The 10,844-nt window shown below is 43.3% G+C and overlaps 1 pseudogene; it reads left to right on the plus strand.

Annotated features, from left to right (window-relative positions):
* Window positions 1–10,541, plus strand: part of LOC143388359 (inactive serine protease PAMR1-like) — a 73,795-nt pseudogene extending 63,254 nt beyond the window's left edge.
* Window positions 10,542–10,844: the final 303 nt, after the last annotated feature.

The following is a 10,844-nucleotide window of genomic DNA, read 5'->3' on the forward strand; positions in this document are numbered from 1 at the left end:
CAGGGCATGAGAGACTAGCAAACCATGGAAGAGCTTCCTTTCAAGGGGAAGACAACCCCACTCTCAGGCTCACCTATCAAAACCATCAGTAGAAAAGATTTATCTTTTGCTGAGGCTGATGTAGCTGTAGTCTCATTCATTTTCTCCCAGTATTCCAGGAATGGCCTTAAATATCACCCAATCTTTTTTGACCACGAGCTGTAGTAAAGCTCAAAACAAACGAGGACCTACGCTTGAACTGCATAAATCATAGCCTCTCAATAGGCAACTGGCCACAGATTCAAACACTTGCCAGAGCCAGGCAGCCTGGTAAAGAATGCAGCTCCCAGGTGAGCAGAGAGCCATTTCTCAGCTCCAGGTGATTGTCGCTCTGGGGGAGGCAGGCTGGGAGACTGAAGATCCAAATTGTGTGAGAACCCAGTGAGACCTATTTTTGTATGAATTCTCCCAAGTTTTATGTTGGCAACTAGTTACATTATTTTAAACATACAGGCAGGATACACTACGTTTTTTATTGTGGTCTCTGAGCTCCAGTGGTCACCCTCTGGGATATATGTTCAGACTGAACGCATCTCCTAAAAGAAGCTGGCGCCATCATGGAGGTGACATGTACTGCTTCCTCTCCCTCCCCCTCCCATCAGAGAGGTATTCCTGAAAATACAAGTACTAGGGTTTTCTGAGACCACTTGAAGCATAAAAAAGCCACATTGCCCTCTTTATACCATTTTAGTATTTTAAACAGTCTTGCTCAGTGAGGTCCCTTTTTTAACACTTAAAAATAAGAGTTTTGGATTCACCCACCAGGGAAATCACTCATATTACATAATCCCCCAAAGCACACAGAGTGTTATTGATCATCTGCCACATGGGCTATGGATAATCCTAGAGGAGACAAACCAGTCAGTTGGCTAATTGCAGCAATCTTGCCAAGTTGCACCCGGTAATGTTGTTTATTTTTAATTCTTGAATGTTTTAAAAGCGCTATTTGAAAGAAGATTCTTTTCTTGCCTGGAGGCAAGCAAGTTAAGTTGCTTGGAAGATAATTGGGACAGTTATGGGAAGAAAAGTACGTCAAATGCATAACTGCATTACCCAAGAACTGTTTTATAGGAATGAGCCTGTGTCTTAGAAGAAATGATTAAAAAGAAACCAGGGAAACTGATAGATTAGTGCCCAAATTCAGTTGAATTCTTTGGAAGACTCATTCTCTTTCCTTTGACAGGTCATATTCAGTATTGTGCCATAATCTGTATGAGAAAAATATGTTACCTATTTAACAGAATTTTTTAAGATTAAATCTAAAATCCTGTTCAGTGCTCAGAATGGCTGGGGATGCCATTTTTACTTTAAGTCATTAAGAATATTAAGAATGTTAAGTATACAGATAAAAAGTAAAATTTGGGCATCAGGGGGAATTTGTAATATTTTTGCAATGATATTGTCCTCTAGTAGTTTTAACTAAAACTTGAAACACTTTTTTTCTTGATATGAAATATAAGATTTAAATTTATTTCATGTATGTATTCTTGTTGTTAAGCAGTTCTACTTTTTTGTATACAACATAAATAGGAAACTGAACAGTCTAATTTAATTGCTCAAGCAATAGGAAATGAGGGAGATAATACAACATTGAAAACTAATAATGCCTGTATCCTGATCATAAAATCTAGGTGAAATATTTTTCTTGTCCAGTCTTGCCCAGCTCCTATAATTTGAAAAAAAAAAGAATGATATCATGTAAGAGTCAGATTTGTGTCAAAGTTGTTTACATTTAGAATGAAATATTTCTCCATCTGAGAATAAATCATTAAAACAAGGAAAGACGTGTCTAATACATGCATTTGCTATTATGAGATTTCTCTTGGTAATTCTTTTGCGCACACTGTTAGCAGGCTTGATATCACTGTATTTTTAATTCAATGAAATAATGAAAAGATTCTATTCTAAAGTTAAATGACTCAGACTTTTAACAGTTCTTCTTTTCTCTTGTTTTTCACTTTTAGTCCTTGAAGAAAGAAACTGCTCAGATCTTGGGGGACCAGTCAATGGGTACAAGAAAATAACAGGAGGTCCTGGACTGCTCAATGGGCGATCTGTAAAAATCGGCACTGTGGTGTCATTCTTTTGTAATAACTCCTATGTTCTTAGTGGCAATGAGAAGAGAACTTGCCAACAGAATGGAGAGTGGTCAGGGAAACAGCCCATCTGCATAAAAGGTAACTTATGGGTATGTCAGGATGCTATAGGGGTAGATGGAGCTACTGTGCTTTTTGATAGCTGTAATACATTCTTTTAAGCCCCTATGTGTGTGTTGGAGTGTGGGGGGTCCCTTCCTCTCTTAAGTTTTCTCCTGAACCACATTATCTCTTAGATTGGAAACCATCCCTAAAAATATTTGCTTCTTTTTTTCTAGACTTAGGGAGGACATGCTTACTGTAATCACAGCATCTTGAGGTGATGGAGGAGAGTGATATAGTTATCAGAACAGTTCAGGAAAAACAATAGGGCTGAGGTTTATATATGCAGATCCAAGGTCAAAACTGAATGGACTCATCTTCCCTGGCTGCCTATGTTGGGAGAAGTGAGACCCATTAAGATGTTTCAAGACTAACATAGTAGATCTTTGAACACTCAACAGACAGCTGTAGGAACTAAACGGATAGTTCAGGAAAAGGAGAGAGGGAGTTTCTTGAAAGAGAGATAATTGCATGAAGCAGGTAGAATTGGGACCTGTCTGGAAGGCTGGGGAGGATTTGAGGATGTGAAGGGGAGTCGGGATGACATTTCAGATGGAAGACAGAAGGAAATTACAGAGGTGTAACTTACCAGGCATTGGAAAATGCAAAGAAAGGCAACCCAGGCAGTATACTGCAAAATGTAAGTTGGAGGCAGAGTAATGAAATGTTATAGAGAGCGGTTGGAACCATTTCTGTTGCAGTGGGGGTGCATAGTTTCTAGCTGCTTCTGGTTAGCGGCACCTCTGTTTTGGGGGACAGTCACAATGATCTGGCTGTTTACTGGGAAGAAAAGCGGGTTCTTGTCCTAGATTATCCAGATAATTGCCTCAGTCCTCTACTTTCCCTTCTGGGTGTTTGTCAACAACCTGAATCATGGGAAAAGGAATGAAAGGGAATGATTTGTGAAAGGAATAAATCACTTTAGACTTTAGCCAGAAACGACTTTCATCCCCACCAGCATAGATTTCTGATGTTTTATTTCATTAAGTATGGAACAGCGTCCTTGAAGATTTTTGTCAACTCTTACAAATTAATACAACTAAAGTACTCTAAGTCACTAATTAGACAAATGTTGGCTGCTCTTGATTGGGAAAGTGAGACAGGAAGGACTCCTTTTCACTTGTGGAAAAAAAAGGAGACTACAGAAAAATTAAACTGAGCTTTGAGTTGTCTCCTAGAGATTTTTTGGGGTCCTTAATAGCAGAGAAAGGACTTGGAAAAAATCAATTACACAAGACTTATCTATGATTGACATTGCTGCCTGGTTTTAAATGAGAATCTTCTCATTCCCAGTATGGGCAATATATTAGGACTCCATTTGAATTTTATTCCATTCTGATCAAGTGTGCTAATGCTAGACGCATAAGCAGATAGTCCTATCTTTTAATCGTCAAGGCCCCAAATCACCTAGGTGGAGGAGTTTTTCAGAGGCATCAGAGTTCTTCAGAGAAAGCTGTCAATTTAGGAGAAAGGCAGCATGCTTTTTTGCTAAACGAACTGTTCGAGCTTGGCTGACATGTCTTGCTTCTGAGTCTGGGGAATGAGCACGTGGTATCCAGAAAGGGGGTTAGGGATAAATCTGAACTGAGCCATGTGAACAGTGAGTCTGAAAACAGATGATGTGACCCTGTCTGTTTTTTTTTTTTTCCCAGCCTGCCGAGAGCCAAAGGTCTCAGACCTGGTGAGAAGGAGAGTTCTTCCAATGCAGGTCCAGTCAAGGTGAGACTCTGTCAGGAAGGGTAATGGAGATTTCCTCTCCTATTCCTTTTCTCTACTTTGTGTTGGGGTTTCTTAGGGACATTTAGTGCTAAATGGTAATGAAAGAATAGGGCTTGTTCCATGGAAGCTCATTAGCCATCTGCCTTTGGCCAAGAGGTAGCAAAGGTTGGAAGATGGGCAAATTTTATTGGATCGTGGGAAAGTAGATGATTGGTGAGAAGCAAGACACTCAGATGGTCTTTGAGGAACTGGGTTGTCATACTTGAGTCTTCCCTAAATTACTATGTATGGATTGTGGCAGCTTCTAGGTGCTGGCATCAGGAAGAACACCTTCCTACACCCCAGCTGGCAGTCAGAGGTTCTTGTAGTGGAGAGAGGAGATGGTGGAGTCCAGAAACTAGAAATGCATGGCCAGTCGCCATCAGGGATGTGAGCTCTGAAGACCACCTTGGGGTGCAGGGGCAGTAGGCCCAGTTCTATTCACCTCTTTTTCACTGTGTCTGCTCCAATAAGGAAGGCTTCCTCTCGCTGTCTCTCCAAGCACAGTTCTGCTGTACAACTTTATTCTTGTGCCTCTTTTGGTCTGGAAACTTCTTCCACAGGATCCCATCGAGGCTTGCTGCCTCCCTTCTTTCAGTTCTCTGCTCAGTTTTTACCTGACAGAGAGGCCTCCCTTGGCTTCCCTTTTAAAACTATCAAGTTTACCACCCCCGGCTGCCCTCCAACTCCTTTACCTGGTGTTCTCTGGCCATGTTCATCTCAGCTCTCGCTCTACTGGTTGTCTTGGTTTACGTGTTCAATTTCTGTCTCCCCATTCCAAATACAGAAGTTACAAGTACAGGAGCATTGTCTGCTTTGTTCTAGTGCCTGAGACAGTGCCTGCCATGTGGAAAACACTCAATAAATATTTACTGAATGAAAACATTGGAGTGACTGACAGTCAAGGGTTCCTGAGCTGGTTCTGCCCCTCTTTAGTTCTATGTATGCCTAGGAAAGTTCCTAAGCTTGCTGAGCCTTTTATTGTTTTTCTTCTCTTGAAATGCAGGAATAATCATAGCAGTCTCTGGGAATTGTTGTAAGGATTAAATCCAACATGAATAGCTAACACTTATTGCATGTTTTCTGTTTACAGCTGCTCTTCTGAGTACTTCACATGTCTAGTCTCATTTAATTCTCACTATAGCCTCTGAGGAAGGCATTATTCTTTTTATTACAGATTTTTATTACCGTTTTATTATATATGGGTAAACTGAGGCTCAGAGAAGTAAAGTAACTTGCCCCAGGTCACACTGCTAGAAGTGGCAAAACCAGGACATAAACTCAGCATCTGGCTCCAGGGTCTGCTCCCTTATGCACTAGACTAACACTTAGCAAAGCACCTTGCACATACAAGCACCTGTTAAAGGCAGCTATTGTCAGGGTTAGTAATAATGAGTTCGAGTGACCAGGCTCGCCCTGGAGTGTTCCTTGGTGAGGATGCCCGTCAGCATCTGACCCTTCCTCTTTCTCTCTCAAGTCTTTTCCTTTTAGGCAAGACATTTCCTTTGAAATGGTGGCAATGGAATTCAAACTCAGCCCTGTCTTCAGGTCTCTGTGATTCCCTGGGCTGGACTCTCCAATAAGTGGAATCCCCCTGTTCTTCCCAAAGAGACATCTCAAGGAGGAACCCCTCTCAAAAAGAACGCAGTTTTTAAGACAATTTTAATGGGAGGTTAGGTGGCAATGTGCCTGCTGTCTCATGTAAATGAGAAGCAAACCTGAAATTCGGTTTTTCAGTATCTTTCTGGAAGGCAGGCTGCTGAAGTGGGGGGTGGGGGTTCTACTTATCTCCAACAGCCAGGCTCACCTGGGGAGCCCCCAAAGGCAGTGTGAACCTTCAGTGGCCTAGAGATAAACTTGTTTGCAAGCGCAGAAGCTCCCAGAATTACAGACCTGGTTAGAACCATGATAGGAATATTTGTTGAGTGAAATCAATATAGGTGGAATATTTGCTCTGATCCAAGTTCTATAGAGATGCATGAAATAATTTCTTACAGTGATATCAAATTGATGTGGTTGTGACACCACATGGAAGTCATGACAGCTAAGCACGGTGGTCTCATGAACCATCTTCCTTTCCTGTGTGCCTGTGAGCACTCTCACTTACCTATCTGGGCTTCCCTTCTCCATTTATCAAATGGGAATGAAGACATTGATTCCTAAAGGAATTTCAGCTTGTCACTCAGTGGGCACCAATATAAAACGAACACAAAGCAGAACAATGTGTGTATATCTCCCCCAAGAACCCCAGAGTGGTCTCTGGGGCCTTCACCTTCAGGGATCATTTAATATCCCTTTCCACATTTACACACAACACTTCATATTTCTCCCAATCAATGTACCCTGAGAGAAATTTCTATTCTCTGAGGTGAACTAATTACATCTGCTAATTGCTAAATCAAGCTACTGTATCAACACAGTTTAGTTCAAGTCAATTCCTAATATTGCCCCATTATGATAATGTTTGGAGGGAAAAAAAAGTACGCCTGCATTCTCTCATTCAAATTAACTCCCTTTTCTATTTAGTTTCGCAATTAAATTTGTGTGTGTGCCTGTGTAGTGTCTTTGCATAGCAGCTATTATGTCAGATGTAGTTCTCTTTGGTTAAAATCCGAGGCAGTTGGAAGCATGCCAGAAATGGAAATGGAGGAATGAAAAGATTGCGGCGTACAAGAGAATTTGCTCAGTGGTAGAGGTGAAGGGTACTGTGTGTGTGTGTGTGTGTGTGTGTGTGTGTGTGTGTGTGTATGAGAGAGAGAGAGAGAAGAGAAAGGAAGCGAAAGAACAGAGACATAGAGACAGAGACAGGACATTTTCCTCTTCTGCTGTAACCACATATCTACATGGGACCTGGCATGGGTGCTAAAGGGACCAGGGTGACAGTCTCTTTCTCTGGCCCCATGTGCTCTGACCCAGGGAGACGCCATTACACCAGCTCTATTCATCGGCCTTCAGCAAGGAGAAGCTGCAGGGTGCCCCTACCAAGAAGCCAGCCCTTCCCTTTGGAGACCTGCCCGCTGGGTACCAGCACCTGCACACCCAGCTCCAGTATGAGTGCCTCTCACCCTTCTACCGCTGCCTGGGCAGCAGCCAGAGGACGTGTCTGAGGACCGGGAAGTGGAGTGGGCAGGCCCCATCTTGCATCCCTAGTGAGTCAAGGCTCATCTTTGAGTGACGGTATCTTTCAGTTTCCAAAGCGGCCTGTGTAAAGCCATTCAACTTGTTGTCTGGGGAGAGTCCCATTGTCCAAAGGAGTGGTCTTGCATGGCTTTCCCTAGTTTGGTGATACCTGGAACCCCTTGGTTAGAAGTGTCTTCCTTTGGCTTGAACTTACTTCCCAGGAGAAGCGGAGTCATGAACTCCTAGGAGCATACTTTCTGTGGATAACTCTATCATGTTTACTGGGAGAAAAGGAAGAGAGCAGGAACTAAACAGCAAGTGGGGAGGGGGTTAGAGGTGCTAGGCAGCCTCTAGTTACGTCATCTTGGCTACCCTAAGCTCCATTTCACAGCCACCCTGCGGTGATTTTAATTAGGTAATTGTTATTAATTAATAAAATATTAATTACCTCCTCTGTTAAGATGGTGATTACTGAGATAATATATGGAAGTGTCTAGAACAAGACCCAGCTCCTTTTTCCATTCTCCCCTTGTGAAAGGAGAACAGCATGGTTTAGATCATGGTGGTCACATTTATCATGACGGTCATGACATTTTTGAGGGTCTGTATACATCATCTCATTCAGTCTTCTGGAACCCTATGAGACTATTATTATTGCTCTATCCATTTTACAGGTGAGGAAACTGAGACTCTAAAAGATTAAGTCACTTGACCCAAGTCCTATTGATAGTAAGTGCCTGGGATCATAATCTGCGTTTCATTTTACTATAAAACCTCCAATTTTAACCTTCGACTTTATAACCAACTGTGTTTAGATCAATATTTAAAGGGAAAAGAAATCCAGGTGAGATGGCTTAGTGGTCATTGGACCCATGGGACCACCTTTCCAGTTGGTGCTCTCCTGGCAGAGAGATGCATTCCCCTTTGGATGGAAATATCTAAGTTGGTATTACTGAACTGGTGCTTTCTCCATAGTCTGTGGGAAAATTGAGAACGTCACTTCTCTGAAGACCCAAGGGACACGCTGGCCATGGTAAGCAGCCGTCTACAGGAAGACCAGTGGGGTGCACGATGGGGGCCTGCACAAGGGCGCATGGTTTCTGGTCTGCAGCGGCGCCCTGGTGAACGAGCGCACCGTGGTGGTGGCCACCCACTGGGTTACTGACCTGGGGAAGGTCACCGTCATCAAGACAGCAGATCTCAAAATCGTCTTGGGGAAGTTTTACTGGGATGATGACCAGAATGAGAAGACCATCCAAAGCTTACGGGTGAGAGAGGAGGGCTCAACTTGGAAACCAGGGCTTTGGCTCAACCAGTTCTAAGCACAGGAGAGCAGGACCATGTCAGCCCTGTCAACTTAGCATGTCAGTACCAGTCCCGGGCCTGGCACATACCAGGGGCATTTAGAAAGGCCATCCTGTCCTTCCCCACTTTGCTTCTTTTAAAAGTAAGAGACAAGCTCCATCTATCATCATGGTTATCAAAAGTCAATTACTGGGCTGGGGATGTGGCTCAGCAGTAGAGGGCTCACCTACCACGTGCGAGGCTCTGAGTTCAATCCTCAGCACCACATAAAAATAAATAAATAAAATAAAGGTATTGTGTCCAATTACAACTAGAAAATAAATATTTAAAAAAAGAATTCAATTACTTCCAAGTAAAATACACATATAATTTGTCTAGTAGCTCATAATAAATTAAAAGTTAGTGAAATTATTTGTTTAATACCTGCTTGGCCTAAAACCATCTTTTCCATAAACATTCTATGTCACGAGACCCTCACAGCCTAGCACAGAATCAAGTTCAAAGTAGATTAACAAATAGTTCGAGGATAAAAGAGAGTTAATCACCCAATGCATTTGGGCACTACCTGGTAGGCTTTGAGGACATAGACAAATCCTATCCAAGACATTCCTCATCAATTTACAGAATGCTTTTCTCTTTCCTGCGTCTCTCCCTGCCTTCTATTCACCCATCTATCTGTCCATTCATCCATCCATCTATCCACCTACCCATCTGTCCACCCATCCATCCATCTCTCGTCCTATCCTTCTATCTGTCCATCCATCTATTTGGGGGATACAACAGTTTGCCCTTCACTGAAACTAGATACAAAAAAGAACAAAGTATGGTTTCCACTCTGAAGAGTCCAGGCTAGTGGGAGAGAGACCCATATATCATGATGAGTGTGACATGAGTTTCTCACGAAAATGTGCTCAAACACAGTTCCAGTAACAGAACATGATGATGCTGATGTATATTTTATTCATTAGTTACTTACCACCATTAAAAAATTAAGATGTTTCAGTTAAAGATCTGGAGTCCATGCTCTGGCAAATGTAGAATGCTGGTCCATTTCTGTACGGCAGCGATCAGCTGGAATGAAGTGGCCTCTGCCCATTTATTTTATTTATTTTTAATTTATTATTCATTTATACATACTGGAGATTGAATTCAGTGATATTTTACCACAAAAATAAATTCTCAGTCCTTTTTATTTTTTATTTTGGGACAGGTCTTGCTAAATGGCTGAGGCTGACCTTGAATTTGCAATCCTCCTGCCTCAGCCTCCTGAGTCACTGGGATCACAGGTCGCTGCACCCAGCTTTCTGTCCACTTTAGATAGGGTGTGTGTGTGCTCCTGTTCTCTGTAGCTTCACCTGAATACTCCACTTATTTAATGTCATCTAACAGACTCCAGTAGTCATTTCAGTTTGCAGTCCTGGAAACAGAGCAATTACTTTTTAAGATTTCTTGAGCAAAGAATGTCAAATAATGGTACCTGGTTTTTGAACAATTTCTCCCAATAATTTTGCCCCCAAACTTGACTGTCCTTGTTCACCATGGAGCTGGATGCTCACCATTGTTATCCATTCCTTGTATTGATAGATTTCTGCCATCATTCTGCATCCCAACTACGACCCCATACTGCTGGACGCTGACATCGCCATCTTGAAGCTCCTGGACAAGGCCCGCATCAGCACCCGTGTCCAGCCCATCTGCCTCGCTGCCACTAGGGACCTCAGCATCTCCTTCCAGGAGTCCCACCTCACTGTGGCTGGCTGGAACATCTTGGCAGATGTGAGGAGCCCTGGCTTCAAGAACGACACGCTGCGCTCTGGGGTGGTCAGGGTGGTGGACTCACTGCTGTGTGAGGAGCAGCATGAAGACCACAGCATCCCCGTGAGTGTCACCCACAACATGTTCTGTGCCAGCCAGGACTCCAGTGCCCCTTCGGACATCTGCACGGCGGAGACCGGGGGCATTGCAGCTATGTTCTTCCCCGGCCGGGCATCACCTGAGCCATACTGGCATCTGGTGGGGCTGGTCAGCTGGAGCTATGATAAATCTTGTAGTCATAGCCTCTCCACAGCATTTACCAAGGTGCTGCCTTTCAAAGACTGGATTGAGAGGAACATGAAGTGAGCCAGCTGCAGGCCTGTCGGGGAGCTTTTCCACGCACCTGTCTGTACCTGGGCTACAGGACTCAGTGTGGATCTGAAGTGTGGATTTTACCCATGAACTTGGCTCTGCCAGGGCTTCTGATTTCATGGACACAACTCAGTGGGGGGTGAGTAGAGCTCAGTTTCTGGTAGCCACTGCCTTCTTCCCGCCTGCTTGGAAACCACTGGGAAGATCCTAGAGCTTTCAAGACCTGAGTTTCTTCAAAGAACACCTTCCGGTTTGACTGACCTGGTGGCCTTCCCCACCTTTCAGTGAGGTGAATGT

This window comes from Callospermophilus lateralis, unplaced genomic scaffold, assembly GCF_048772815.1.
Source record: "Callospermophilus lateralis isolate mCalLat2 unplaced genomic scaffold, mCalLat2.hap1 Scaffold_250, whole genome shotgun sequence".
Lineage (NCBI taxonomy): Eukaryota > Metazoa > Chordata > Mammalia > Rodentia > Sciuridae > Callospermophilus > Callospermophilus lateralis.